Genomic DNA, 27,432 nt, shown 5'->3' with positions numbered 1-27,432 from the left:
AAAAACTACAGATGAACTTTCTACAAGCATGTTCACCTTGTAGAAGTCACTTCCAGTCTGTGTAGACCATACTGAGCTAGATGGACCAATGGTCTGACTCAGTACATGGCAGCTTCCTATGTAAGGTTCCACAACCACTGACACCAAGGATGGATTCTGATGAGTCTTCCCGCCCCGACCCCTGCCACTAAATTATAGAAACTGTAAGAAATTCCCAACATATTTTAGTCATTCACATTTGTCTTAATTGTTTTCAGATTACCACATCATTGCAGCGCATTATGAGCTCCACAGCGTTCTAGATACTAGACTCTTTCACACAACTGCTATTAGGGTAGGAGGAGCACCTGGGCAGGTTAGGAGAGTCATGCACACTCCCAACTGGCAGTTGTGTGCACCCAAACATCAAGATATGATGCAAGGAGCATGACTATGTGCGAGGTGGGAGCTGGGTAGGATTGGTGTGCCCTACCCAGATTCCGACCCCAGCATTTTACCAAAAAGCTGTCCTACCCAGCTCCTGCCTTACATACGATTATGCTCCCCGCCGCCTACCTGAAGGTTTGGGTGTAGATAACTGCCGACTGGGAGTGCCCACAACTCTCTCATCCTAGCTGTGTGATACTTCTACTTAATGAGCCAGTGTGGTGCAGTGGTTAAAGTATTGGACTAGGACTGGGGAGACCCGAGTTCAAATCCCCATTCAGCCATGAAACTCATTGGGCAACTCTGGCTCAGTCACATATCTCTCAGCCTAATCTAACTCACAAGGTTGTTGTGAGGACAAACATAACCATGTACACTGGGCTCCTTGGAGGAAAAGCAGGGTATAAATGTTATTGTTGTTAATAATAATAATAATAATTATTATTATTATTATTATTATTTAAAAAAATTGGAAGTTAGTACATCAGGAGAATTAGAAAAATTCTAAAGTCCAAACTCAATGGTGGGAATACCATACAAGGCATAAACACCTGGGCTATACTTATAATTAGATACACTGCAGGAATAATAGACTGGACCCAGGCACAGCTAGATATTCTAGATCGTAAGACCAGGAAAAATAATGACCATCAATCATGCTCTGCACCCCCACAGTGATGTAGCCAAATCCATCAAACAGTAGAGGAGGAGAAAAGAGGCCTTGAAGAATATATCAAGGACAGTGAAGAAGATGCACTTAAAATGGTCAACAATGAGAAATTATTAAACAACAATGAAACAAAGCAGGCCTACAAGAAAGAATAAGTCAAGAACCGAGCAGAAAAAAGAAAAACAAACCACGGCATGGTCAATATTTGCGCAATATAACCGATATATAAATCAAACATCACCAATACCTGGCAGTGGCTCAAGACAGGCAACTTGAAGAAAGAAACAGAGGGTTTAACACTGGCTGCACAAAAACAGGCACTAAGAACAAATGCAATAAGAGCCAAAGTTGAAAAATCCACAACAAATAGCAAGTGCCGTCTCTGTAAAGAAGCAGATGAAACAGTGGACCACCTAATCAGCTGTTGTAAAAAGATCACACAGACTGACTACAAACAAAGGTATGACAAGGTAGCAGCAATGATACACCGGAACATCTGCAAAAAATATAAGCTACCTGCAGCCAAAAATTGGTGGGACCACAAAACTGAAAAAGTTGTAGAAAACGAAGATGTAAAAATATTATGGAACTTCCGACTACAAACAGACAAACATCTGCCACACAATACACCAGATATAACTGTAGTCGAGAAGAAAGAAAAACAAGTTAAAATAATCAACATTGCAATACCAGGCGATAGCAGAATAGAAGAAAAAGAAATAGAAAAAAATCACTAAATACAAAGATCTACAAATTGAAATTGAAAGGCTGTGGCAGAAAAAGACCAAAATAATCCCAGTGGTCATTGGCGCCCTGTGTGCAGTTCCAAAAGACCTTGAGGAGCACCTCAACACCACAGGGGCCACAGAAATCACCATCAGCCAATTACAAAAAGCAGCTTTACTGGGAACAGCCTATATTCTGCGACGATATCTATAACAACTGACAATAAAATTCTGGCATCCCAGGTCCTTGGGAAGGACTCGATGTCTGGATAAAACAAACCAGTCAATAACACCTGTCTGACTATGTAAACAAGAAATAATAATAATAATAATGGCAACAGTTGTATGAATAGGCTACTGTATGTGATATTCACCCAACATCTTGCCAGCGTGGTGTAGTAGTTAGAGTGCTGGACTAGGACTGGGGAGACCTGAGTTCAAATCCCCATTCATCCATGATACTAGCTGGGTGACCCTGGGCCAGTCACTTCTCTCTCAGCCTAACCTACTTGACAGGGTTGTTGGGAGGAAAAACTTAAGTATGTAGTTCACTGCTCTGGGCTCCTTGGAGGAAAAGCAGGATATAAACTGTAAATAAATCATCATCATCATCATCATCATCATCACCTTGCTGTAAAATTGCCTGAGATGAAATTTATTCATAAGACTATTTATATCTCAAGCCTTCTGTTAATAAAATATTGCCCAAGGTGGCTTGCAACAATGCAATACAATAATACCACAATAACAAAACAAATCAACAAAAACAGCGATCAAAACAAGTCAGCAGCAAATATAAACAGACCAGATCTGCCTAAATACAAACATCTTAATGTGGCAGCAAAATATATATCAGGGAGGGAACAAGATGAACCTCTCTGGGTAGAGAGTTCAAGAACCTGGGTCTGACCCACAGAGAAGGCTCTCTTCCACACCCTCATTAAACGGACCTCAGAAGACTGCCTGAGCAAAGCGACACTTTTTAAAGTGGTGATTATCTTATATATAGCAGCAGGAGAGCAACTGGCCCTATCCAACCCCAGCACAGCATCCCTCCAGTGGCTATTGTTGGGGTCTGCCTTATGTTTCCTTTTAGACCGTGAGCCCTTTGGGGACAGGGGACCATCTTATTTATGTATTATTTTTTAAATATATAAATTGCTTTGAGAATTTCTGTTGAAGGCAGTATATAGACATTAGCAGCAGCAGCAGCAGTAGACAACTGTGGAACATGGAAAGGGCCTTCCAAGTAGATCTTAATATACATCATGGAGGGATTCAAGCGTCTCTATGTGTCATGAACTTCTTTTCTTCACTGAACCATTTTCCGGAACTACCTCTGATCAACCCCTTAAACCAGGGCTGCACAATTTTGGCCCTCCAGCAGTTTTTGAACTAACATCATTCCCAGTCACAGCGGTCAATAGTCAGAGATGATGGGAACTGTAGTCCAACATCTGCCAAAGGGCCAAAGTTGTGCAGCCCTGCCTTAAACATATAGATCACTTGTGCTGCAAGCCTTGAATGATAAACTGAAACTTTAGCAATTAATAAGTGGGGGTCAATTTTGAACAGAGGGGATGAAAGTTCAGGGCATACTTGCTTCTATTTTGAGGCTATTCGGATTCTGGTGTTTTACTGCAACCAGAAATAAAGTGGAGCACACTGAAAATGCCCTTTCCATCTTTATTGAACTGTTTGTTCAGTTGTATGCTCACAATTCCTGCAGTATTGCAAAAAGGCACCTATACGGAGATGCTGGTAATATGCAAATCTATTTACATGTAATCAATTATTTCTTCTATTGAATTGGCTAACTGGTTAACCACTCTATTAAATGCACAGAAGACTGTAGCAAAAGGTTATGTTAGAGTAAGGGATGTTTTAAGTCATGAATATAAAACATTTATTTTATATAAAACATGTTCTGCAATAGCATAGTTATTAATCTTAAAAACTGTCAGAAGTTTTAAGGAATTATACTTTACTTGTATTTGGATATGATATCAGTGCAAGACTGGTACAAAGCTTCCATTGCAACAGATGAGAACCTGTCACATCAGTTAATTCCTAATTCCAGTGAATCCAAGTTTTGAACTCGCTGATGGGTGCGCTTTAGGGACATCTATTGTCATAATTAGTAAAACACAATGAAGGTGCTATATATAAATGACTCTTGAGGATTATAATTTGTATCATGACATAACTATGATGAAATATTGGGGATTATACTATCTATTTATTTCTACTGGGTGTGCCTTCAAATGTGCGTCCCAGCAGTCAGCCTGATTGGCTGGGCGGCGGAGGCGCCTGATTGGCTGGCGCACCCAGGAGAATTGGCCGGCGGCGGGCCAGGCTGCACCAACGGTGGCAGCGGGTCCAGCCCGGCCGCGGAGGCGAGGTGGCGGGCCCGGCCGCGGAGGCGGCACTCGGCCCTGCAGCCTGGGCCCGTCCCCGCCCGGATACTGGGGCAGAAGGTGGGGGTGGGGGCTGTGGAGGGAGGGCAAGAGAGTGGGGCAGGAGGGAGAGGAGGGGGCGGGAGAGTGGGGCAGGAGGGAGGGGAAACAGCCTGCCTCAAAGAACACACAGATGCTGTGTGCGGGTTGGCTAGTTATTATTTCTTGTTTGCACAAACAGGTGTTATTGACTGGTTTGTTTTATCCAGACATCAAGCCCTTCCCAAGGTCCTGGGAAGCCAGAATTTCGTTATCAATATTATTTATTTATTTATTCACTCATTCATTCAATTTCATTCACTCACTCATTCATTCAATTTCTATACCACCCTTCCAAAAATGGCTCAGGGTGGTTTACACAGAGAAATAATAAATAAATAAGATGGATCCCTGTCCCCCAAAGGCTCACAATCTAAAAAGAAACATAAGATAGACACCAGCAACAGTCACTGGAGGTACTGTGCTGGTGGTGGAAAGGGCCAGTTACTCTCCCCCTGCTAAATAAAGAGAATCACCACGTTAAAAAGGTGCCTCTTTGCCAGGTTAGCAGGGGCTAATTAAAAGTTTCTGTTCATCAGTCATGAAGTTACTAATAAGTAACCACAAGGACAAATCCTCATTGCCACAAGGCAAGCATCAGGTGAAAACACTTGGTAGCTGCAAAGGCAATCTATGTAAAATAAAGAAAGGATTTCATGCAAGTCCGCTAAGGAGGGAGAAAGAGGAATAAATACAGTCTCCTTGAGTTTTACAGAAAGGTTAAATGACTTGTAGAGAAGCCCACCAAGATATGCCAGTGCCAGACTCTTTGTGATCCAGGCAAGGGAATAATTTTGAAATCCTGGACCACCCTCCAACCACCACCATCTTACCTCTCACCTTAAGGGCATACCAGACTGCTAAGCCAACACCCACCTCTCATCTGCCGACCTTCCCCCTTCACAGACAGTTGGTTTCATGTTTGTCCTAGGAAAGACAAAGCTGGAGAAAGCATGTGGGCAGTTGCCTTGGAACCACTGTGTTTTGCTTCAAGGGAATTTAGATGAAGTAGAAAGTAGGGATGTGCAGAATGTTTCTATGGCAAAATGTTTTGACTTGAAACTAGCTGTTTTGAGCTGTTTCCCCCTTGCTAATTGGGTTTCTGACACTAATTGGTTTTCTGATGGGCTTGTGATCTCCTTGTTTGTTTGGCTTGTTATCATACAAATCAAGTGTTGTCCTGGCCAACTGTGCCCCCATTGGCTGGGGGGAGGGAGGGGGGACACAAAAGGAGGGAATTACAAAATGTATTAAAAGGGATGAGGGAGAGACAACCCTTACAGAACATAGAGAAGAGGAGGAAGGTAGATTTGATTTTGTGGTTTTCTTTTTCTCAGGACCAAGTACAATATGCTGTGCTATTGTTGCTATAATTATCTGGCTTTGCTGGATCTTAGATTGACAAAGGCAGAATTTAGGGATGTGCATGGAACCACACTGGGTCGCTTGATGGGGGCGAGGGGTTGCACTTTAGGGGTGGGGGGGTGCACTTACTTCTGCTTCCCCCCCACCGGCACCCAGTTTTTCTCAAGTCCTATGAGGCGGCGGCATGCTTCCTTGCCTCCCCATTCGCTCTTCGGTTTGAAGTAGCTGGCGCGCGCACTCCCACTGGGTGCACGCGCACCGGCCACTTCTGGCCGAAGAGTGAATGGGGCAGAAGGGTAGTACACTGCTGCCCTGTAGGACTTGAGGAAAACCAGGTACCGGCGGGGGGGAAGCGGAGGGAGGGGTAAGTGCACCCTTCCCTGCCCTTAAAATGCAACCCCCCGCCGCCTTCAAAGTTCGAACCGCCCGGTTCTTGAACCTGTTCGGAGGCCTGTAAAAGGACCTCCAAACAGGTTCGTGCACATCCCTAGCAGAACTTGGGTGCCCACCTTCCTTAAGCTGTGGTGGGTTTTTTTTGTGAGATAGCGTTGTAGCAAGAAATGGACCGTGGCAGCTCAGCTCAGCTCTCTCTCGCTATCTCTATGTGATATTTCTTTGTGACTGCTGTGATGAGCTCCATGACTGGCCTTGAGACTAACTTGAGCTGCACTCACTGCTCTGCAGTCTACATTGCAAGGTGTACTCAGTCAAAATGTGGCTGAAGTTGCTCTAGTTAAGCATATGGCTATGCTTGCTGCTAAGTAAGGGGGCTGAAGTTACAGCTGTTGCAATACTAGGAAGTAACATAAGGATTCATAATTGTGTATGAGAGTGCAACTTGTGCCAGTGATGTTACAGCAGCGCAGGCACTGTGGCTGGCAGTGGATTCTGGGTCAGTTGTTGTTGTTTGCCATTTTTGGACTTTGTTTGAAATGCATGTTCTGTGTTGGGAGGGACAAATTACCTTTTACTGTGTGCTTCTGCAGTGTTTTTCAAGGCAGAGTTGCAAAATGCATTGCAAATTGCAATGCAAAACTTGTATGTGCACTCCTATGTGTGCATAGGATCCTATAGCGGTTTGGGGACAAGATTACAAATTGGTTAAAAATCACCTGCTTGCCCATTTATTTTTGGGTTGGGTGGTAGGTAGCACCCATCATGCCCTACCACACAATCAACTTTGGTGTCCCCAGGAGCTATCCATGGGGAACAATGGGGTGTTTTGCATTTCCCCATTGTTCCCTATGGCAGAAACACCTGAAACATTTCAAGTTGTTTCATCAAAAGAGCCAACTTGACCACTGTTTTCGATGAAACATTCTGGCCATTTGTGTTTCATTTTGAGCTTGAAACAGAATGCAAAATCCATTTAATGCACATTCCTAGTAGAGAGATATACAATATAGATTGCCTAGCAACCCATAGTGGGCTTCTGTCTAGCCCTTTCCACCCCAGCATGAAGATTACTCATTGCTAAGCCAAGCAACCACCATTGCTTACCCTTCTGTGGCTCATTCCTAAGGAACACCACACGGCTCCAAACAAAAAACATTATCAGCTTCCATAGAATAAGAAATATCCATAGAATAAGAAATATTCAGTACCTAGCAGAATTGGGCCTTGAAACATCATTGTCTGCTTTCTTTGCTTTCTTTCAAGCAAGTGTGTGGGAAAATTCTCTATTTTGTCCTCATTAGAAAATGTGACAGAAGCCCAGCCACTGTTTTGACCAATAAAGACAGGAAGCTCAGAACCACTTTGCTGAATCAAACCAAAATCTGTCTGGCCCAGAATTTTGTTTTCAGCCATGACTCAGCCAGTTGCTACCAAACACTCACAAACAAAGCATGTGGTGATGAGACCACCCAGCACAAACATTCACAACTACTTGTCTAACCGCGAACCTGGAGAACAAAAACAAATATTTGTTAGAACAATGTCTAGAATGGTCCAAAACTATTTATAAAGGTATACCAATAATAATATCAAACATTGCTGTAGGGATCAGACTGTCCTCCCACTAAAGAGCTGACTGGAAATGAACCCTGTCTTGACTGACAGGCTGGTGAACTCCAGGACTCATCTAATCAGCATACCAGGTGGTTGGGACCTAAAGAGCTGTTGCCAGGAAGAAGGGAGTCTTTGTTGGGAGAAGCTAGGCTGGAGGTGCTGAGAAGGGGCACCTTGGAGGTGGAGTAGGGGCACGTTGGAGGTGGAATAGCACTTGTATGTTAAAGAAGGGATAGAATCTAAAAAGTTATAAAACCTAGGAGGACCAGAGTCCTCCACAGAAACCCTGTGGGTGATAATACAAAGCCTGAAAGGAAATGTGCTACTGGGGATGTGCTATCGCTCTCTGGATCAAAACACTGACAGTGACTGGGAGTTGCAGCAGGAAATCAGGGAGGCTTCAAGGACAGGCAGGGCAGTAATAATGGGTGACTTCAATTACCCACACATAGATTGGGTAAATTCACAGTCAGGTAATGACAAATAGGTCAAATTTCTAGATATGCTGAATGACTGTGCCCTAGAACATTTGATCTTGGAACCAACCAGAGAGAAGGCGACCTTGGACTTAATCCTGAGTGACATCTGGTGCATGATGTCAGTGTCATTGTCCCTTTAGGGAACAGTGACCATAGTGCAATCAAATTCAGCATACATGTGGGGAGAGAATCACCAAAGACATCTAACACAGACACTTTGAATTTCAGAAGAGCAAACTTCTCCAAAATGAGTATGGTGAAAAGAAAGCTGAAAGGTAAAATCAGAAGAGTCACTTCGCTCCAGAATGCATGGAGTTTACTCAAAATCACAATACTAGAAGCCCAGTTAGAGTCTATACCCAAAAGGAGGAAAGGCACCACTAAGTCCAGGAGCATGCCAGCATGGCTAATGGATAACGTCAAAGAAGCGATAAAAGGGGGAAAAGACCTCCTTCCAAAATTGGAAGGCCTGCCAAAATGAGGAGAACAGAAAGGAACACAAACTCTGGCAAAAGAAATGCAAGGTGACAATAAGGGAGGTGAAATGAGAGTCTGAGGAACATTTAGCTAAAAGCATCAAGGGAAATAAGGAAAACTTCTTTAAATACATTAGAAGCAGGAAACCTGCCAGGGAGGTGGATGGAACGTTGGATAATGAGGGAGTGAAAGGAATTATTAAGGAGGATATGGAGGTTGAAGAGAAGCTAAATGAGTTCTTTGCATCCATCTTCACAGCACAGGATACTGAGCATATAGCCGTTCCTGAACCAGGCTTTTCGGGGATGGAGGCTAAAGAACTGAGTCAGATAGAATTGACAAGAGCTGATGTTCTAAACTGTCTGGAAAAACTGAAAACTAGCAAATCGCCAGGGCCAGATGGCATCCATCCAAGAGTCCTCAAAGAACTCAAATGTGAAATTGCCAACCTCTTTCCTATATAACTTATCCCTGCATTCAGGCTCTGTACTGGAGGACTGGAAAATAGCAATTGTAACAATGATTTTCAAAAAGGGATCCAGGGGCGATCCAGGGAATTTCAGGCCGGTTAGCTTAACGCCCGTTCCAGGCAAATTGATGGAAAGCATCCTCAAAGATAAAATTGTAAAGCACATAGAACAACAGGCCCTGCTGGGAGGGAACCAGCATTGCTTCTGCAAAGGAAAATCTTGCCTCACAATCTTTTTCGTGTTCTTTGAGAGTGTCAGCAACAAGTGTGTGGATAAAGGTGATCCTGTTGACATAGTATACCTGGACTTCCAAAAAGCTTTTGACAAAGTTCCTCATCAAAGACTCCTGAGAAAACATAGAAGTCATGGGATAAGGGGACAAGTACATGTGTGGATTGCTAACTGGTTGAAGGACAGGAAACAGAGGATAGGGATAAATGGAGAGTTTTCACAATGGTGGGAAGTAAAAAGTGGGGTCTGTACTGGGACCAGTACTTTTTAATTTATTCATAAATGATCTAGGAGTAGGGGTAAACAGTGAGGTGGCCAAATTTGCAGATGATAACGAACTCTTTTGGGTAGTGAAATCCAAAACAGATTGTGAGGAGCTCCAAAAGGATCTCTCCAAACTGGGGGAGTGGGCGACAAAATGGCAAATGCAGTTCAGTGTTGGCAAGTGTAAAGTGATGCCCATTGGGACGAGAAACCCCAGCTTCAAGTATATGTTGATGGGATCTGAGCTGTCAGCGACTGACCAGGAGAGGGATCTTGGGATCATGGTGAACAGCTCACTGAAAGTGTCGACTCAATGTGCAGCAGCTGTGAAAAGGCCAATTCCATGCTAGGGATCATTAGGAAGGGGGTTGAAAATAAAACTGCTAATATGATAATGCTCTTATACAAAACTATGGTGCGGCCACACCTGGAGCACTGCGTACAGTTCTGGTCACCATACCTAAAGAAGGACTTTGTAAAACTGGAAAAGGTACAGAAGAGGGCAACCAAGATGATCAGGGGCCTAGAGCACCTTTCTTATGAGGCAAGGCTACAAGACCTGGGGCTATTTAGTTTAGAAAAAAAGACTGCATGAAGACATGATAGAGGTCTATAAAATCATGCATGGTGTGGAGAGAGTGGCTAGAGAGAAATTCTTCTCTCTCTCACATAACACTAGAACCAGGGGTCATCCCATGAAACTGATTGCCAGGAAAGTTAGAACCAGCAAACGGAAGTATTTTTTCACACAACACATAATCAATTGGTGGAATTCTCTGCCACAAGATGTGGTGACAGCCAACAACCTGGAATGCTTTAAGAGGAGTTTGGATAACTTCATGAAGGAGAGGTCTATCAACGGCTACTAGCCGGAGGGCTACAGGCCACCTCCATTCTCAGGCAGGATGCCTCTGAGTACCAGTTGCCGGGGAGTAACAGCAGGAGAGAGGGCATGCCCTGAACTCCTGCCTGTAGGCTTGCAGTGGCATCTAATGGGCCACTGTGAGAAACAGGATGCTGGACTAGATAGACCTTGGGCCAGCATGGCTGTTCTTATGTTCTTAAGGACATGTGGCCATGGAGGCTGGCTGCAGGAGAATAACTCTGCAGATCCTTGAAAGATAGGAGGGTAGGAAGCTTAAATTATCATCAGGTGTTTGGTGAGTTCAAGGCAAGGAGCCAGGGCTTGGGCTTTGGGAAGATTAATTTAGGAGAAAGTTTGTTTAGTCAGACTTTGCATTAGAAGTTATATTTCTTTGGTGTGTGTGCTCTTGTGTATTCCTGATACTGTTCTATTATTGTTTACCTGTAGCATAATTAAAAGAAGAAACACTTTAACCTGTGCTCACCTTACCTAGGGCGTTGCAAAAGACTCTATACACATTTAAGTGTGCATTAAGACAACCTATTTTTGTAATCCTACCAAGTATTCTTAACTGTATTTAAAGCTGAGAAAGCCTCAGATCAAAGCATTCTATAGTAATTAAATAAAACTGGTGTTTTTAAAAAATTATTTCCTTTTTACAAGCCTCTCTCAGTTGGTTTTTAACTCAGGAAAAGGGGGGGGTGAAGGGGGATTCCTCTGGTGTAAACATATCCTCAAATGGTCAGAAACAATCAGTTTTCTCACCACGTGTAGGCTTTAACATGGAAGATTTTTGTACTTATCCAATAGCAAAATAAAGAGAGTTTTCCCTGGCATGCCACCCCAAGCCCAGGGAGGTTCAAGCTCTGTCAATAAAGGGGGGGTGGGGTGGCGGCAGCAGGCGGGAGCATGGCCGTAGCATCCATTGTACAAGCAGGGACAAATGTTCCTGGGCCCAGAGGGTCGGGGGGGGGGCAAGAGGGCCACCCTGCCAACTACCAGGAATATAGAATAGTTTTAGGAGAAGCCTAGCCAGGCAAGCTCAGCAGGGATGATTCAGCATTTCTTTCCATCACATGAGCTTGCTGAGACAAAGGCTTTAATCCACTACATATACAAATATGCCTTGCCTTCAAATATGCAAGTTACACTGAGCTATCATAGCTAATCATTATGGCTGGTTCCAGAGACCAGTGAGGGCTGAGCTTTTGCCAAAGCTCCAAAACCAGCCAAGGGTATACTGCCCAGCATCTCTCGCTCAACACTCTCTGCTCAGAATATCCAAAAATGGCTGGAAGCCACGTGAAAGAATTCTTTGTTTGTGCCCCCACCTCTTCCTGGGGGTAAGGGGGCTAACTGAGGGTGTATAGCCCAAGGGCCCAGAAAGTCACGAGGGTAGCACTGCATAACAGACCTGTTCCTTCATTGATGTGTTCCATTTCAGTAAGGTAAGCATCTGACCTACTTGATATACATTATCATCATTTAGAAGATCAAAACTCCACCCCCAATAAAAAATTCCAATCTACAAAAACTGAGGTTAATTAAATTATTATATAATTGAAATGAATGGGAAGATCATAGATATATAATCAAAAGCCAGCCATTCTACAGAGGAGGGAAGGGAGAGGACATAAGGCTGCTACCATCAGCCTGTATGGCCCAACTGCCATCTTGCTTCTCCCTTCTTTGACTCCATCAAGAGCCACCAGCAGACTCTGACTCCTTTGCGCATACCAAGATTTCCTGAGCTGCATCTCAATTTTTATTTTATTTTTAAGATTGTGAGCCCCTTGGGGACAAAACTATAGTGCTTGCTTTGGCAGCACATATACGAAAAGGGGGCAGAACTATTAACATTTGGTGGGGCAGGGCGGGGAAACTGTTGTAAGCTGCTCTGAACTCATAGGATAGACCAGGATATAAAACAAACAAATTTTGCCCGCAACACATCATTTATTACTTCTCTAAAAGCTCAAAACAGTTTCACTTTTCACAAAAAGACTTTTTTCATTCAATATACTTGCATCAAGTAATGTTAATAGCAGCTGCCAGCAACCCTATTTTTGAAAATTTCCCCCTTTCCATCAAAAATATAAACAAATGCTTTAACACCACATGGGGCAACATAACACAAATCCTGAACTTTAATTCTACATTGTACAAGTGAAAGCTTTACCTTGAAATGGTTCAGCATTTAGGAATACAAACTTCTGGTCTGACTTTAATCCCACTCTCAACACCAAGGGCAAGATGCACAACTTCACAGCAAATGAATCCTTATACCTTTAATTCCTCAGACCCTTTCTGCAAGAAAAAGAGATAAGATTTAATCTATTACATTTGTACCTGTCCTCCTTCCAAAAAGCTCAGAGCACAGTGTTTTAGTCTCTCAACAACCCTGAGAGGTAGGTTAGGCAATTTTGCTCAAACCCTCCCAATGAGCTCTATAGTAGAGTTGGGATCTTTTGTGTCTGAAATCCAAACCCAACCCTTGAAGTCTAGCTGTGATAACACACTGGCTTAAGATTCTTCTTTGCTTAGCAACAGTAATCTAGAATGCTCCTTTGAAGAGACAGATCGAGCTGCTAAACAGAACTTAACTGTTATGATACATTAAAAGGTTCCATTTTGGGACACACTTCATAAGACCATGACTCTTCCCATTTATGATTTGTATTTTCTCAGACATGAAGCTGTGAATAGTCCTGGCCCTAGGTGTCCCTCCAGTGCCTGGAGTGGGGCACCAATGTAACAGGTCCCCATCTTCCTCTTGCTCCTTTCCCTGTCCCACCCCTTTTCAAAAAAGAGGAGCCTGAACAGCAGTGGTGGCAGTAAAACTTCGGCCAAAATAGGTTCCTTGGTGTACACCTAAAAACCTTTAGGTGTACACCAAAAAACAACAACTGTGTGAAGTAACTAACCTCATTTTACTTCATTGTTCAGAAGGTCTACTGCCAGGCAAGCCACATACATCAATCTCACATCTCTCTCATGTGAGTTCTGCCAACAAGTCAGTGTGCTAAAGCTAGTTAATATGTTATTAATTTGCGTAACTTGTCAAAGTGTCTGTTCCTTGTGCTTCTGATCCTCTGTAAATTATAGCTATGGCTGGCATTTTAAAAAACTTGTAAGGTGTAAACTTGTAAGTGGTGGTTTAAAAAATGCAAGTTTACACTTCTTTCTGTATCTCAAAAAGGCAGTCGTATTGAGGATCTGGTAATCTTTTAATTTTATTTGTTTACTAGCAGACCCGGCGCATAGCAGCTGCGCCACTAGTTTGTCGCCGTGCTTTCCTTCCCCTGCCGCCGTCCGCCTCCTCTCACCTTTCCCTCCCCACCTGCCGGCAGCACTTTCCTTCCACGCCGGGCATAGCTCAGCCGTCCGCCCAGCCAGGCTCCTCTCAGTGGCGCAGCTCTGCCGCCTGCCTACTCTCACCTTTCCTTCTCCCCCGCCAGCCCAGCAGGGCTTTCCTTCCCCACCAGGCGTGGAGCTGCCAGCCCCTCACCATTCGCTGGGCAACCTTCAGGCCCAGTTTTCTCTCCCTCGGGTCTCCCTCCACCTCTCGTTTGCTTCTCCCCCTGCCTCCATCTCACTTGCTGCTGCCGCCGCCCCCTCACCCCTGCCCCGCAACCTTCTGGTCCAGTTTGCAATCCCTCGGGTCACCTCTTACTTGCTTATCCCCCTGCCTCTGTTTCACCCGCCTCCGTTTCACCCCCTCGCCACCCGCCCTACAACCTTCTGGTCCAGTTTGCTCTCCCTTGGGTCACCTCTTACTTGCTTATCCCCCTGCCTCCATCTCACCCGCTGCTGCCACCCCCTCGCCACCCGCCCTACAACCTTCTGGTCCAGTTTCCTCTCCCTCGGGTCATCTCTTACTTGCTTATCCCCCTGCCTCCGTTTCACCCGCCGCCGCCACCCCCTCGCCACCCGCCCTACAACCTTCTGGTCTAGTTTGCTCTCCCTCGGGTCACCTCTTACTTGCTTATCCCCCTGCCTCCATCTCACCCGCCGCCGCCACCCCCCTCGCCACCTGCCCTACAACCTTCTGGTCCAGTTTGCTCTCCCTTGGGTCTCCCTCCACCTCTCGCTTGCTTCTCCACCTGCCTCGATATCACTCGCCACCGCCGCCCCCTTGCCACCTGCCCCACAACCTTCTGGGCCAGTTTGCTTCTCCCCCTGTCTCTCCGCGAGAGTTCCTTGCAAGAGTTCCGTGATGCATCCCCATTCATCCACTCATGGCCCATCTTAGAGAAATAAGTAAGTAAGTAGATAGATAGATAGATGGTCAACAGACCTGGAAGAAAACTAAAAGGAACTACAATAATTTTGATAATGATTTAAAATTCCCTCCCTAAGACCCAACCTTATAATGACTGAGTAGAGCACAGATTTCTTCATTCCCAAGAATTGGGTTCTGCCACTTCTGTTCCTGACCGCTATTCAAATCCAGTATCAGATCCCAGTAATGTGGTGCTGTGAAGGAACAAGACCTAAACCTCTTCTTTTTGCATACAGGAGAACCTCAGTATTCATGGGGGTTCCATTCTCTGCTACTATTTCAGATACAGAAACCATCAATACTGAGTAATTGGGACAATGTAAATCTGGGGGGTTAGGAAACCGGAGGTCAGAAAAATGTCGGGGAAATGTGTTAAATGGCCCTAAAACATGGGGAGACGTGGCCTACCATGCTCCACAGGACCCCAACACTGGCAATGCCCCCACAAAGTAAAGAAAAGAAAAGAAAATCAACCGGAAACTGTGGGGTTTGGGGCCTTTTTTTTTTAAGGCACAAAATGGCCCCTGATCTCATGGAAAACAAAAGGGCAGCTGGAAATTACCTCAGAGGTCATTTCTGGCCACCCTGACCCACAGGTTTAACCTGCCCCCCCCCCCAGTTTATTTCTGCATAAGTCAGGTGTCTATTACCTTACCACAGATATGCAAAACCGCGGGTGCTGGACCTGCAATTAATGAGGTTTTCCTGTATAGGATTTTATGTCGCAATTGCCTTGCTATTCACTGTATTAAGAAAGTTGTGCAGGGGTCAGGAGCTCATGGCTCCTGTTCTGCAGTTTCATTTTTGAGGGTCATGAAACATTCTGGTTTGATTTTGGGCAGAGTGGAGGTTTGATTTTATTGGTTATGTTTTGGAAAATGGAGGAGATTTAAGTTATATTGATTCAGTGGTTTGGAAAAATGGGAGAGAAATATAAGTATGTAAGGAGGCTGCTTTCAGCAGAATAGTAGTACAAGTTTTATGCTGGAAAAGAAGAGTCCATGTGCAGGACAAGTGTGGTGCTGGAAAAAGAGTCCAAGAGAGTGCAGTTCAAGTTGGATGAAGAAAAGCAGAACCAAGGAGTCCAAGTGAAGGAAATGCTGGCACCGTCAGAAAGAATCAGAGCTGGGGCTGGAAAGAACTGAGAAATCATTGGTAGAGAGTGGAAACTCTGGAGAGCTAAATCACTCGCAAGCAAGAAGAAAGGGCATGGGGCTATAACTCCAGAACTGGGAAGGAGAGCAGGACCTGAGGCTGAACAAGGGACTAGCCAGATTTGCTGGAAAAGCTAAGGTGACTGCAGAGGAATTGGAGTTAGGGTCCAGTGTTATACAGGTCAGTTTGGATGCATTTTGATCACATTTTATTTCTCCTTTAGGCTCATTTGATTGTTTTGGTGCTAAACCTTTGAAATAAACTATTGGTTTAAACTGAGCTATTTTCAAAGTAAAATTTCTTGTTTGTATCTGTAGCATCTCTCTGTTTTCTCCACCCCATGCCTAAAGTCTTTACCACTCTATTAAAGTTGTGTGTGTGTGTGTGTGTGTGTGAATACAACAGAGATTAGGAAGGCTGTTGCAGTAGACGAAGCCAAAGAAAGCCTAAAAGTCTACTTGGTGGCTGAGAGTGGGCCATGACACGTGGTAGCAGCACAGGGCGATCTGTGACAGGCTCCGTCTGGCAATGGTAGCACAATACCTCAGGAGGCCTCAATCTGGTTGATGTTGCAGATTGTCATCTTCTGACCCTATGTAATTCCCATCTAAGGATTATTTCTTGAAATAGCACAAGCCGGCACAATAAGCAGAGAGACTATCATTTTTACAATACTTTAAAAAACAAATACAACTCTTTTACAATAGCAATAGCACTTACATTTATATACCGCTCTATAGCTGGAGCTCTCTAAGCGGTTTACAATGATTTAGCATATTGCCCCCCAACATTCTGGGTACTCATTTTACCGACCTCGGAAGGATGAGTCAACCTTGAGCCCCTGTTCAGAATCGAACTTGTAACCTTCTGGTTACAGGGCGGCAGTTTTACCACTGCGCCACCAGGGGCTTTCAAGTCTTTACAACTCTGGACCTTAACATTATTTGGAATCATTTTGTAGCCCACTCCATAAATGCTGTCCAGGTAGCTAACAAAAGCTGTCCCAGTTCAGGTCTTACAGGTCTAATTTCCACTGCATTGGCTGCTAATATAATATATCTCGGACAAGTGTGACTCATTAACCCTCGGAATACAGTTTAAATTTAAATCCATTAGGTTTTCTGAATAGAAAGACCTATTTACCTCCATTTAACCCTAAGGCTCATATAAAGGAGGCATGGACAAAACTGCAACAGAGCATCCTTGCTTTGTCCATACAATTTCCGGGGGCTCATTTGCTTATGACTGGAAACTTTAACACCAGAATTGGACCCAAAGATTTCTTTAAGGAAGCCAAGTATTCCTTATTAACAGAATTTAAGGAGAACAGATTATTTCCTCGTAGGAATTCAAAATACCATCATTTGAATTTTGCACACTTTTGCTTGTTTCAGCTGTTATATAGTTGCTAACCCTTAGCAATGCAATGACTGATTATAGCTATGCTGAGTTCATGTTTTCAGAGTTTGGTGGTTCCAATGTTGTAGGTTGGTTGGTTGTTGTTGTTGCTTGTTTCTAGAATTACTAACTTAGAATAGATAGTGATTATTAGCCTCTCATTCTACACTTACTAACCTTTGAGCCTGAAGTTGGTTTAATTCAATGTTTCCAAATGAATGCTCCAACTAGAAGTTTTCAAAACTTAATAATGAAATGGCTTGCTCGGCTGAGCAGTCTTGTCATGGCCAAGTTGAATTCTGTTCCAGCAGCCTGGCTGAGATCCATTATACTGTCAGGTCAGTCACATTCTGTAGCCATTAAGGCTTAAGAGGAGTTAATCCATCTTCTCCTGGATGTCCTAACTTTAGAACCAGACTCTATTTGTAAGAGTTTTGGCCCCAGTTCTAATGTACACACACAGGTTTGACGCTGAGATCTGGTAATACAATCATTTATATATAATAAATTAATCAATCAGCCCGCCAGCTGAAAGGCACATGCTTAACCACCTACAATTCCTTACATTGGTTGACAGTTCTTCATATCTGGTTTGGGTTGTGAATGGTAAGGCTCAGGATTTTGAAGGAAATTGGATTTTGAAAGGATTAAAAACAGCAGAATCTCAGAAATATGAATACCTCTCCTAATAGGCTTCCATACCTCTCCTTTTTTCTGCATGCTAACATATTTTCCTGCAAACTCTCTGCATAGTTGCTTTCCCATCAAACAGGCAGAACCACTCTGCCGCTCGTTCGGTTGCTGCTACCTTTGACAGAGGATTTGTATAAGGAGGTCTCCTTAAAGCAGCAGCTATCAACTTTGACTGCACTGTGGCTAAGCACACTTTCTCAGAAGTAAATCCCACTGACCTCAATGGGACTTGCTTGCAAGTCAGCCTGCTTAGGATCCAGCTCTCTGAAGTTCTTTTGTATCTTTCGCTAAATACACACAGAAGAGTTGGATGATCGAGTCAAGCCACTACTTGATGCAAGCGCAGAACTGCACCAGAATTTCTGATTCCTTTGCTATTCTTAGGACCATTCTACACATTCTGTGGCAGCACACCTGCTTTGGCCACCCGATGTACATTTGGCAGGGTGCTGCAGCCAGTTCTGGCTCCCAGATGAATAGGCCCGTTTGATATATTAAGGGTACCAGCCATGGTAGTTTATTGCAGCAAAAATTGCAGACTCTCTTATACACCCTAAAGACTAAAACATTTTGGAGCATCGGAAATAAGAAACATGCTTTTCCATTTTTATACAAGTTTGACTTATTTACATATTACATTTTCAGGTGTGTACACACACACACCCCTTAAGTGTATTATAAAAATAATATGCAATGCTCTAAGATATGTAATCTCCAACTATACCAAATCAAATTGTGAATTTTATTCAGGGCTATAATATGTTTTTCTTGGGTGTTTGTTTTTAAGTGAGAGCGACTATTATGGAAATCAAACATTAGTCTAGTGGTGTGCACGAACGGGTTCGAAGGCCATTCAAAAGGCCTCCGAACCAGTTTGCACAGGCACCGGTTCGATGCCAGGGGGGTCTTCCTTTAAGGGCAGAGTGCACTTACCCCTCCCACCGCTTTCCCCCCACCGGTGCTCAATTTTTAGGAAATTTCTTGGGGCAACAGTGTACCATACTGCTGCCCCTTTCCCCATTCCTGGCCAGAAGCAGCTACTACGTGTGCGCCCACCATGTGCACGTCACACACACACTGCGGATGTTACATGTGTGACATCCGTGAGATGTGCGCGGTGGGTGCACATGCAGTCATTACTTCTGGCCAGGAACGGGGGGGAGGGGTGGCAGGGAGGTATGCTGCCGCCCCAAGAAGTTTCCTAAAAATGGAGCACAGGTAGGGGGAAAGCGGTGGGAGGGGTAAGTGCACCCTCCCCTGCCCTTAAAGGAAGCCCCCCCCCGGCATCGAGCCACACTGTGGCGGTTCCGTACACACCACTACATTAGTCTGGACCCAGGGGCAGTGCGATTTGTGTGCTCATAGTAGGGGTAGGGGCTGCCAGTATAGGGGATGGAGAGGCAGGGGAGGGGGACCCAGAGCAATGATCAGGGTCTGAATGGCTTAGATTAATTAGATGGGAATGCTCAAATGTTTGGTTGCAGGCATTGTAGCATCTGAAAAACAGATTTTGTTAGTTCAAGATTGGAAGCAAATTATGTATGGTCATGAAGATGTCTCTATATTACACATGGCTTGGAATGTTTTCCTGAAATTTGTTCTGTTCTTCTAGTTTTTATCCTTTTTGTAAACCACTTAATTCTTATTCAGATAAAAGTGCACAAAATAAGTAAAATGCCATCACATTATCCACACTAACAGCAGATGGCAGCTTGAATTTAGAAGAGAGGGGTCCCTCTGAGTGAAGCCTCAACTACCTTAGTTTTGGTTGTTGGTTTTTAAGATAAAACCTTTTGTTTAAATTAAAGAAAATATGATGGAGGAAAAACAGTCAGTGACTATTATGCTTTCTCAGGACCAGATTAGTTTACTACCGTGTGATTAGACCTGGAGAGCACAGCTGCAAGTTATAAATGTCCAGGCAGGCAAACATGAGTGGCATCCCATCTCGTCTGCCAAAATTTCAAGCAATTTGAACAAATAGCACTTTCAGTTCTTCTGTAATTTGCCAAGATGGAGAACAACCCTCAGCAAAGGAGAAGAAGAGGGTGAGGACAAAACTACTTGTTTTGTAAGATTATTTGGAATTGTTATTTTTAAAGACTTCCACTAAAATGACCACTCACTCACTCCAGAGCAGGGCAGACAATTTGTCTGAAGGAACAACAAGGTTGCCTCTTCTTAAATCTTATTCCCACTTAGCCAAAACTGAAACTTCCTTTCTGATACTGTCACTCCTACATTAAGTCAGTGTAGATTTTAAAGTGAGATACTAAATAGTGACTACCAGTCCTTTAAAGGATCTATGTTCCTGAAAGTATGCAATTGGAGATAGCTTTCTTGCTGAATACAAATCCAGTTGGCCAAGGATGCAATAAAGGATCCGTTTTTATTTTCCTTATTCTTCCCTTTGAGAAAGCATCTACTGGTGTTCTGTAAACATCCTGCCCAATTTTTGCAGTAGTCACCCCTCAGTTTATATGATGCAATTACATTACAAGGTCAAGTGGAATTGCGCTTATTCTTCATTGATCCCACTGCCCCCCTGCCCCCATTCATTTCACTCATGTGAAACAGCATTCCAATGTACAATGGACATTTTAAAAGAGAAACAAAGGATGGAGATGAAACAGTATGCTCAGCACGATGGTAATTATTACTATTTATTGAGGCAGACATCTCAATTTCAAATGTAATGCAGTAGGTAGAGATGACCTTGGATCAGCGAAGTAAGGTAAAGTTACCTTAAGTCGGCGTTGACTCCTGGTGACAACATACAAGAGGAGTTTACCATTGCCCTCTCCCATGCAGTATGAGATGATGCCTTTCAGCATCTTCCTATATTGCTGCTGCCCAATATAGGTGTTCCCCATAGTCTGGGAAACATGCCAGCGGGGATTCAAACTGGCAACCTCTAGCTTGCTAATCAAGTCATTTCCACACTGTGCCATTAGGTGGCTTTTTGGATCAGTGAGACCTGGATTCAAATTCCCACTCAACCATGAATGCTCACTGAGTGAGCTTGAGTCTGACAGCACTTCTCAGCCTAATCTCTGCCCCATATTTTGCAAAGATAGAGATGGTGCAATCCCCTGAGCTCCTTGAAGGAAGGATGAACTACAAATCGAAATTAAAACACCCAGGTATCTAATAGTTCTGGACAAATGCTCCTCCAGCAAACAATGCAACCTTCTATTATAAAATTTTATCAAAATTCCTGATCCATAAAAATAACCACCTCTACTTTAGGGGTCTTGTAGGGTTTCTAGAAGTAGAGACCCTACAAGTTCTGAACAATATGGAAACAGATGTGGGGTGGAGGGTAAGAGGGAGTATTAACTGCGCCAAGAAGCACCTAACTGAGCAAAGAGGCACCTTTTAAAAATGGTGAATTTATTTACTGAGCAGGGGGTGAGCAACTGGTCCTATCCAACCCTAGCACAGCATATCTCCGGTGGCTGTTGCTGGTGTCTATCTTATGTGGTGTGTATATATATATATATATGATTGTGAGCCCTTTGGGGACAGGGGTCCCCTCTCTCTCTGTAGACCACTTTGGGGACTTTGGTTGAAAAGTGGTATATAAATATTTGTAGTAGTAGAAGTAGTATGTCCCCCTAGAATTTTTAACTTACTAAAAATGTTTTTGATGCATGGAAAGTAGGGAATTCTAGTACCGCCCACTAGTCAGCAGGAGACCTAGGGAGATTTCTGGGGCCATTGCTAGTGAGTGAATAGTAGCAGGTTCTGGCTGCCAGACCTAGACTTTCTGTACTCCTCTGTGAGAGGATGAGCAGCAGTTCACACAAACATTGCTTATTTTGCTCTAATGATGCTGCTTCCAACTGACTCTTGCAAATCCTGAAAGATCTGGACATGGCTCCCAATAAATACAAAAGATAATAGGCTTGCATAAACAAGCATAATCTGCTATAGGTTTGCATAAACAATTAAGCTCTAATAATAATTTAGCTTCCGTTTTTCCCTTTGAGGGAAGGCTTACTTGCAATAGCCAGTCTAGGCTTTTCTGGGCCCTAAAGTTGACATCCCCCTCATACTGGCTGAGAGTCTATCAGAACTGGTGTTATTGTTTGAAACAGCGTCACTGGCTGCCACCATTGCTCGCACCTGCCTGCCATGTCACCACTCAGAGCCAGCAGCATTAGGGCCTCTAAGCATCACCTTGTCTTGCCCGCACATGTGCATGCAAGCAGAATATCTCTGTGATGCAGCAGCACCACCACAATATTTTATTCATTCATTCGATTCCTATACCACCCTTCCAAAAAGGGCTCTGGGCGGTTTACACAGAGAAATAATACATAAATAAGGTGGATCCCTGTCCCCAAAGGGCTCACAATCTAAAAAGAAACATAAGATAGACACCAGCAACAGTCACTGGAGGTACTGTGCTGGGTGTGGATAGGGCCAGTTACTCTCCCCTTGCTAAATAAAGAGAATCACCACGGTAAAAGGTGCCTCTTTGCCAAGTTAGCGGGGGACAATAAAGGTGAGCCCACAAACTACCCCTGGAACTGGATGGTTTGGGTTAGTCTGTATGTACTTGTTGCCATCACAAGATGCATGCCTCTTTCTCTCTGCTCTTCCTGACTTATTTGGAGTCTCTTCTTCCTTCACTTTTCCTAATAACTGTGTCCAGAGGCACTTAGCAGCAACTGCCCTGGTCCCTGGCCAGAGCGCCAACCAGCCAAGCAAGGCTCTTTTCAGTTTGGGCAACAGCATCACAAAAATAATGGCAATCAATATTCCTTGAATTGGGGGTAAGATTTAAACATTCTTCTTCCTTATTTATTATGTCGTGTTAAGGGGGCTTGGGTCAGAGTTGGTCACCCTAGAGACCCTGGTCAAATGTGTCAAATCCTCCTTCCCTTTGCTTGGAACTTCTCTCAGACTGTTCTACTCTAAGCTCCCCTCCCACCCCACACAAGGAGAACAGCACTGCAGCCATCCATTGTATCTTTGCTTGAGGCCAACCCAGGCAACAGGATATGTGCCAAGCTGGCAAATATAAGGTGGTGGCAATGATGATAGTGTTCAAGCTAGAAGGATTCAACCAGGGACATGGGAAGGAGGGAGGTCAAAGGAGTAAAGGTTTCAGGTGGAGCAGGGAAGGGTTTGAGGCAGGGTAAAAGATCACCAAATTGCTATTTAGACAGAAATAAAGGATGGGGAAAGGTGGAGGGTTCTGGGAGCTCATTATATAGCAGAGCTGATAAAAACCAACCACTAATGCATATGTGCAGAGGCAGCTTCCTGTCTAGAAAGAGCAAGGTAATGCTTAATGCAGTAGGTGATAGAGGAGATGGAGGCTTTGATTATTCACTGTGGAGAAACTGGTCTGTGCAAAAACACGCACAAATGTGTTGAAGTGGTGCATGCTATGTGGACACACATAGGACACACATACCGTATTTACCTGAATCCAAGACTAGGGTTTTTCCCCAAGTTCTTCAATATTTAGAACTGAGGGATTAAATTCGGGGTGCTCTTCCTTTTGTGTAAACAGGCCTGATTTGGCCCAAATGGAACTACCGCCTGCTTCAGATTGGTTCATGTAAAATCAGGCCAAACTGAGCCTGATTCAGTCTGAATCTGATTAGACCTTAGACCCCACTCTCCAACCCCACACTCCCTCAACCCTCATACTTATTGGGCATTGCCTTTCTAAATTTAATTTTGCTCCCAAGTGGCCACTTAAGCTTTAAAAAGGCTTCCTTTTTTCATCTGCATGTACTCTGTGACATGTGCATGTACAATATCAGAAGATCCTGCAGAAGAACCCCAGGAAGCAAGCACATGATGGGGGGGGGGCGTGAATGAAGACTTTTACTTTTTCTTTTTAAGTGAAGTGGCCACAGTCTCTGCTCCCTCACTGCTGGGAACAAAATTAAGTTTAGAAATAAAATGCTATTGCCTGCCAGGTAAGTACAAGGTTGGGGAGGGGGGTGTCAGCGGCTTTGGATCTGAATCAAAGCAACCTTTTATATCGCAGAGCACAAAGCCAAATTAGAGCCCCATCCAAAGTCTTAAGGCGAGCTCCAAATCAAATCCAGGCCACTTTGCACAATCCTACTTGCTAGTTAATAATGAGAGGAGAGTCAAGACAGTCTGCTGAATTAATGAACTGGAATGTCTGTCTGTCATGCAAATGGCAAAGCAAGGAGTTAGCCAGGTACACACCCCAGTAATCTTGTGACTTTAAAACAAAAATGACATCCAAGGGCATCAGTATGACATTCCAACTTCACCTTTTGCTTCCATACACATGCCTTTTGGCACTGAAGTAACCAATTGTCATATTTGGATGGGATCATAACTTACTGGGATAGAACTGCCTGCTGCTGCTGCTATTGGAAACGTCCCCCTAAACACTGACACACCAGAAAGGATGTTTGTATTACCGTCTAATATTCTTCTCCAAATGGGCAAGTGCCAATTTCTACTCTGTTAGGACTAGTAAATTTTTATGTTTGTAATGCTTGGTTGTCAGAAGGAAAATAACAGACTTCTTTGTTAAAAGCCCAAGGTTAGAAGTACAAAATAGCAAGGAGAAGAATTGCTTTATGGCAGAAGCTGGATCTGTTGGTTTGGTTTTAGATTATCAAACAACAAATCAACAACATAAAAGATCTGAAATATAGTACATGAAACGAAACAACAGAACTGAATAATGTAACCAAAAATAACAAAAAACACTAAATATATGACTATAAAGTATACTGAAAGTGAATACTGACAATTGTATTGAAAATTTATATTGAAATATTGAAAATTATATTCACTTTCAATATAATTTATATTCAAATATTTAGTGGTTTTTGTTATTTTTGGTTACATTATTCGGATCTGTTGTTTCGTTTCATGCATTTGGTTTTAGATTATACCTCTTCACAGCCTGCAAATATGCCTCAATAGGGAAATATCCATCATTCAAACAATAGTCCAGAACAGACCAAAATCTGATGTCAGTGCCCCTTTGACATATTTGCCTCTCATCTCCCAGGTGTGTGTGTGTTGTCTTTTTACACTTTTAATCCAGTGTTTTCCAAACAACTGAAAACAAACTTTTTTTCTGACTTAAATTGGGAAGCACACATCTAGCTTCCTAAGGACTTAATTCTATATGTGAAAGAGTAAGAATTCCCAAGCGTCCTCCTTAGTCTCTTTTGTGATCAGAATGACAACACACACAGACAAGAGATCCAGACAGCACTCTTCTCTGAGTAGCATTGCTTTGATTATTGCCCAAAATAATCCAATCATATCGGAATAGCAGAATTATCTGCCCCCAGTAGATGCTAATCAGGAGGCGGCACAGGCAAAGCAGTTACTCTTTCAGAGATGCGGCAAGTAGCCTCCATCGTGGAGAGGATATCTGAGCTGACAGGAGCCTTTTTCCTTTCAACAGAAATTTTACTTCTGATAGCAACTTGCCTGGAGCACTAGTGTATTCCCCAATACCCAGTTTGAGATTACTAAACTGGTCCATTTCATCTCCCCACCAACCTGCATCTAAGATGGTCATTTCAAATGGTTTGCATTTCTCTAAATGGCATGAGGCAGAAAACTCAAGATCAGGGGCATAGCAAGGTTGGAGTGGGCCCAGAGACAAGATATTAAAATGGGCCCACCCTCACTGAAGCTCAGCTCATGAAGTAAAGAAATCTTAAATGAGGCTGAATAGTGGTAACAAAAAGCATAGTGTGTGTATATATATAATTATATTATAATAGGATATATATATATATCCTATGTGCCACAATAGAACATTATCCTAAATTATTTTTTTAAAGGTTTTGTAAATTGTGGACAATGCAAGTCATTTAATGGTACTAGAGAAAGACATGCTGTTCTGGTAGCTCCAGGTCTTAACACTCACATCAGTTTCGGAGGATGATTACAACTGAAGGAAGCCCGGGTGGGTGCGTGGCTGGGGGAGTCAGTCATGTGACTTGCCTCTGGGCCTCCCCAAGGCAGTGCGCCCCCAGACAACTGTCTCCCCTTGCCCTATTATAGTTATACCCCTGCTCAAGATCTATAGTTAACCTGCTGTTTAAAAGTTAGACTGCCCATGAGGGTGGGGAACAGCAGCAAGCAGAGGGTGGATTTAAAGATTTTTATTATTATTATTTATATAGTGCCATCCATGTACATGGCACTTGGCTTATGAAAGACAACAGGAGGGAGGAGGAGGAAACTGGTAGCACAGCAGACAGGAGAAGAATATGGGACTATTTCATGTTTCCTACATTGTGGGGGGGGGCACCTCTTTTCAAAACAATGCCCTATTTGTCTCCATACTCTCTTTCAGAACAAACCACTTTGCCCAAGTGTGAAAGCCATATTAAAGATCACAGAGTAACATACTTATGATCCTACACTGCATGAACTTGCTGCATATCTCCTTGGGCTGTGGCTGCTGCTGTGGCTGGGGGCTCTACTGCTATATAGGGCAGGCTGGCCCAAGGGCCTGGGGAAAGAAGAAAGAAGGAACAGCTTGGGTGGGGCAATGACTGTGTTGTCTTTGCCTCTGCCCCACCTTTTCTCAGGTGTGTAGGATCTCCTTGGGCTGTGGCTGCTGCTGTGGCTGGGGGCTCTACTGCTATATAGGGCAGGCTGGCCCAAGGGCTCTTGTCCTTGTGGCTCTCAACCGTGGGGTGAGCTGCCTGGGGCCCAGAAGATCTTTCTCCTTCTGCCCTGAAGATCTTTCTTCCTGCAATCAAGAAGCCAGCAAGAGATTGCACAAGTCTGGTTCTGGTTTTTATTAAGCCAAGAAGCTGTGGTGGGTTAGTCTGGGGAGATGTGTCTGGGAGAGCGAAAAAGTGGGGATGGAGTGGGGGCAGCAATATCACAGGTAGCAGGCAGAGGGAGGTATGGCGGTGGGAGTTGGGCAGGCTGTTACAGGGGGAAATGGTCCAGGCAATTGAGGCCTGTTCCTTTTTCTGGCCCTTCTCCCAACCCTCTGACCCCAGGGAGCTCTGAGAACACTCCCTCGAGGATTAGGGTGCTGCTGCTGAATGCCAGGTCAGTTAATGCAAAAACTTATCTTATCCACGATTTGATTGTGGATGAGCGTGCTGACCTGGTATGTGTGACGGAGACCTGGTTGGATGCTCTGGGCGGGGTTGGTCTCTCTCAGCTCTGCCCTCCAGGTTTCCAGATTGTGCAACAGCCCCGCCTTGAGGGTCGGGGAGGAGGCGTTGCAGTCATCTTTCGAGAGACCCTCCCTGTTTCCAGGTGCCCGGTCTGCCCTCTGCAGGGGTGGTGGGCCGATTAGGATGGTCCGCCCCCGGAGGCTTATGGATCCGCTTGGATTCCAGACAGCCCTCGGGGAGTTTCCAGTGTTCAGAGCTGGTGACCCTTTCGAGGCCCTGGTTGCTCTCTGGAATGGAGAGATGGCCCAGGC

General features: G+C 44.1%; 1 protein-coding gene across 17 annotated transcripts in view; it reads right to left on the bottom strand.

Annotated features, from left to right (window-relative positions):
* Positions 1 to 27,432, bottom strand: part of ZMIZ1 (zinc finger MIZ-type containing 1) — a 640,668-nt gene that overhangs the window by 427,273 nt on the left and 185,963 nt on the right. For 16 of the 17 annotated variants that reach the window (XM_053309119.1, XM_053309136.1, XM_053309123.1 and 13 more), the window contains one exon: positions 12,657 to 12,784. The exons of the other annotated variant lie outside the window; for it this stretch is intronic. The gene's annotated coding sequence lies outside the window, so the exon portion shown is untranslated. The remainder of the gene's footprint in view (positions 1 to 12,656; positions 12,785 to 27,432) is intronic. 17 annotated transcript variants of the gene reach the window in all.

Source organism: Hemicordylus capensis, chromosome 3 (assembly GCF_027244095.1).
Source record: "Hemicordylus capensis ecotype Gifberg chromosome 3, rHemCap1.1.pri, whole genome shotgun sequence".
NCBI lineage: Eukaryota > Metazoa > Chordata > Lepidosauria > Squamata > Cordylidae > Hemicordylus > Hemicordylus capensis.
The sequence above is the reverse complement of the archived record's forward strand: the minus strand, read 5'-3'. Positions and strand labels throughout refer to the sequence as shown.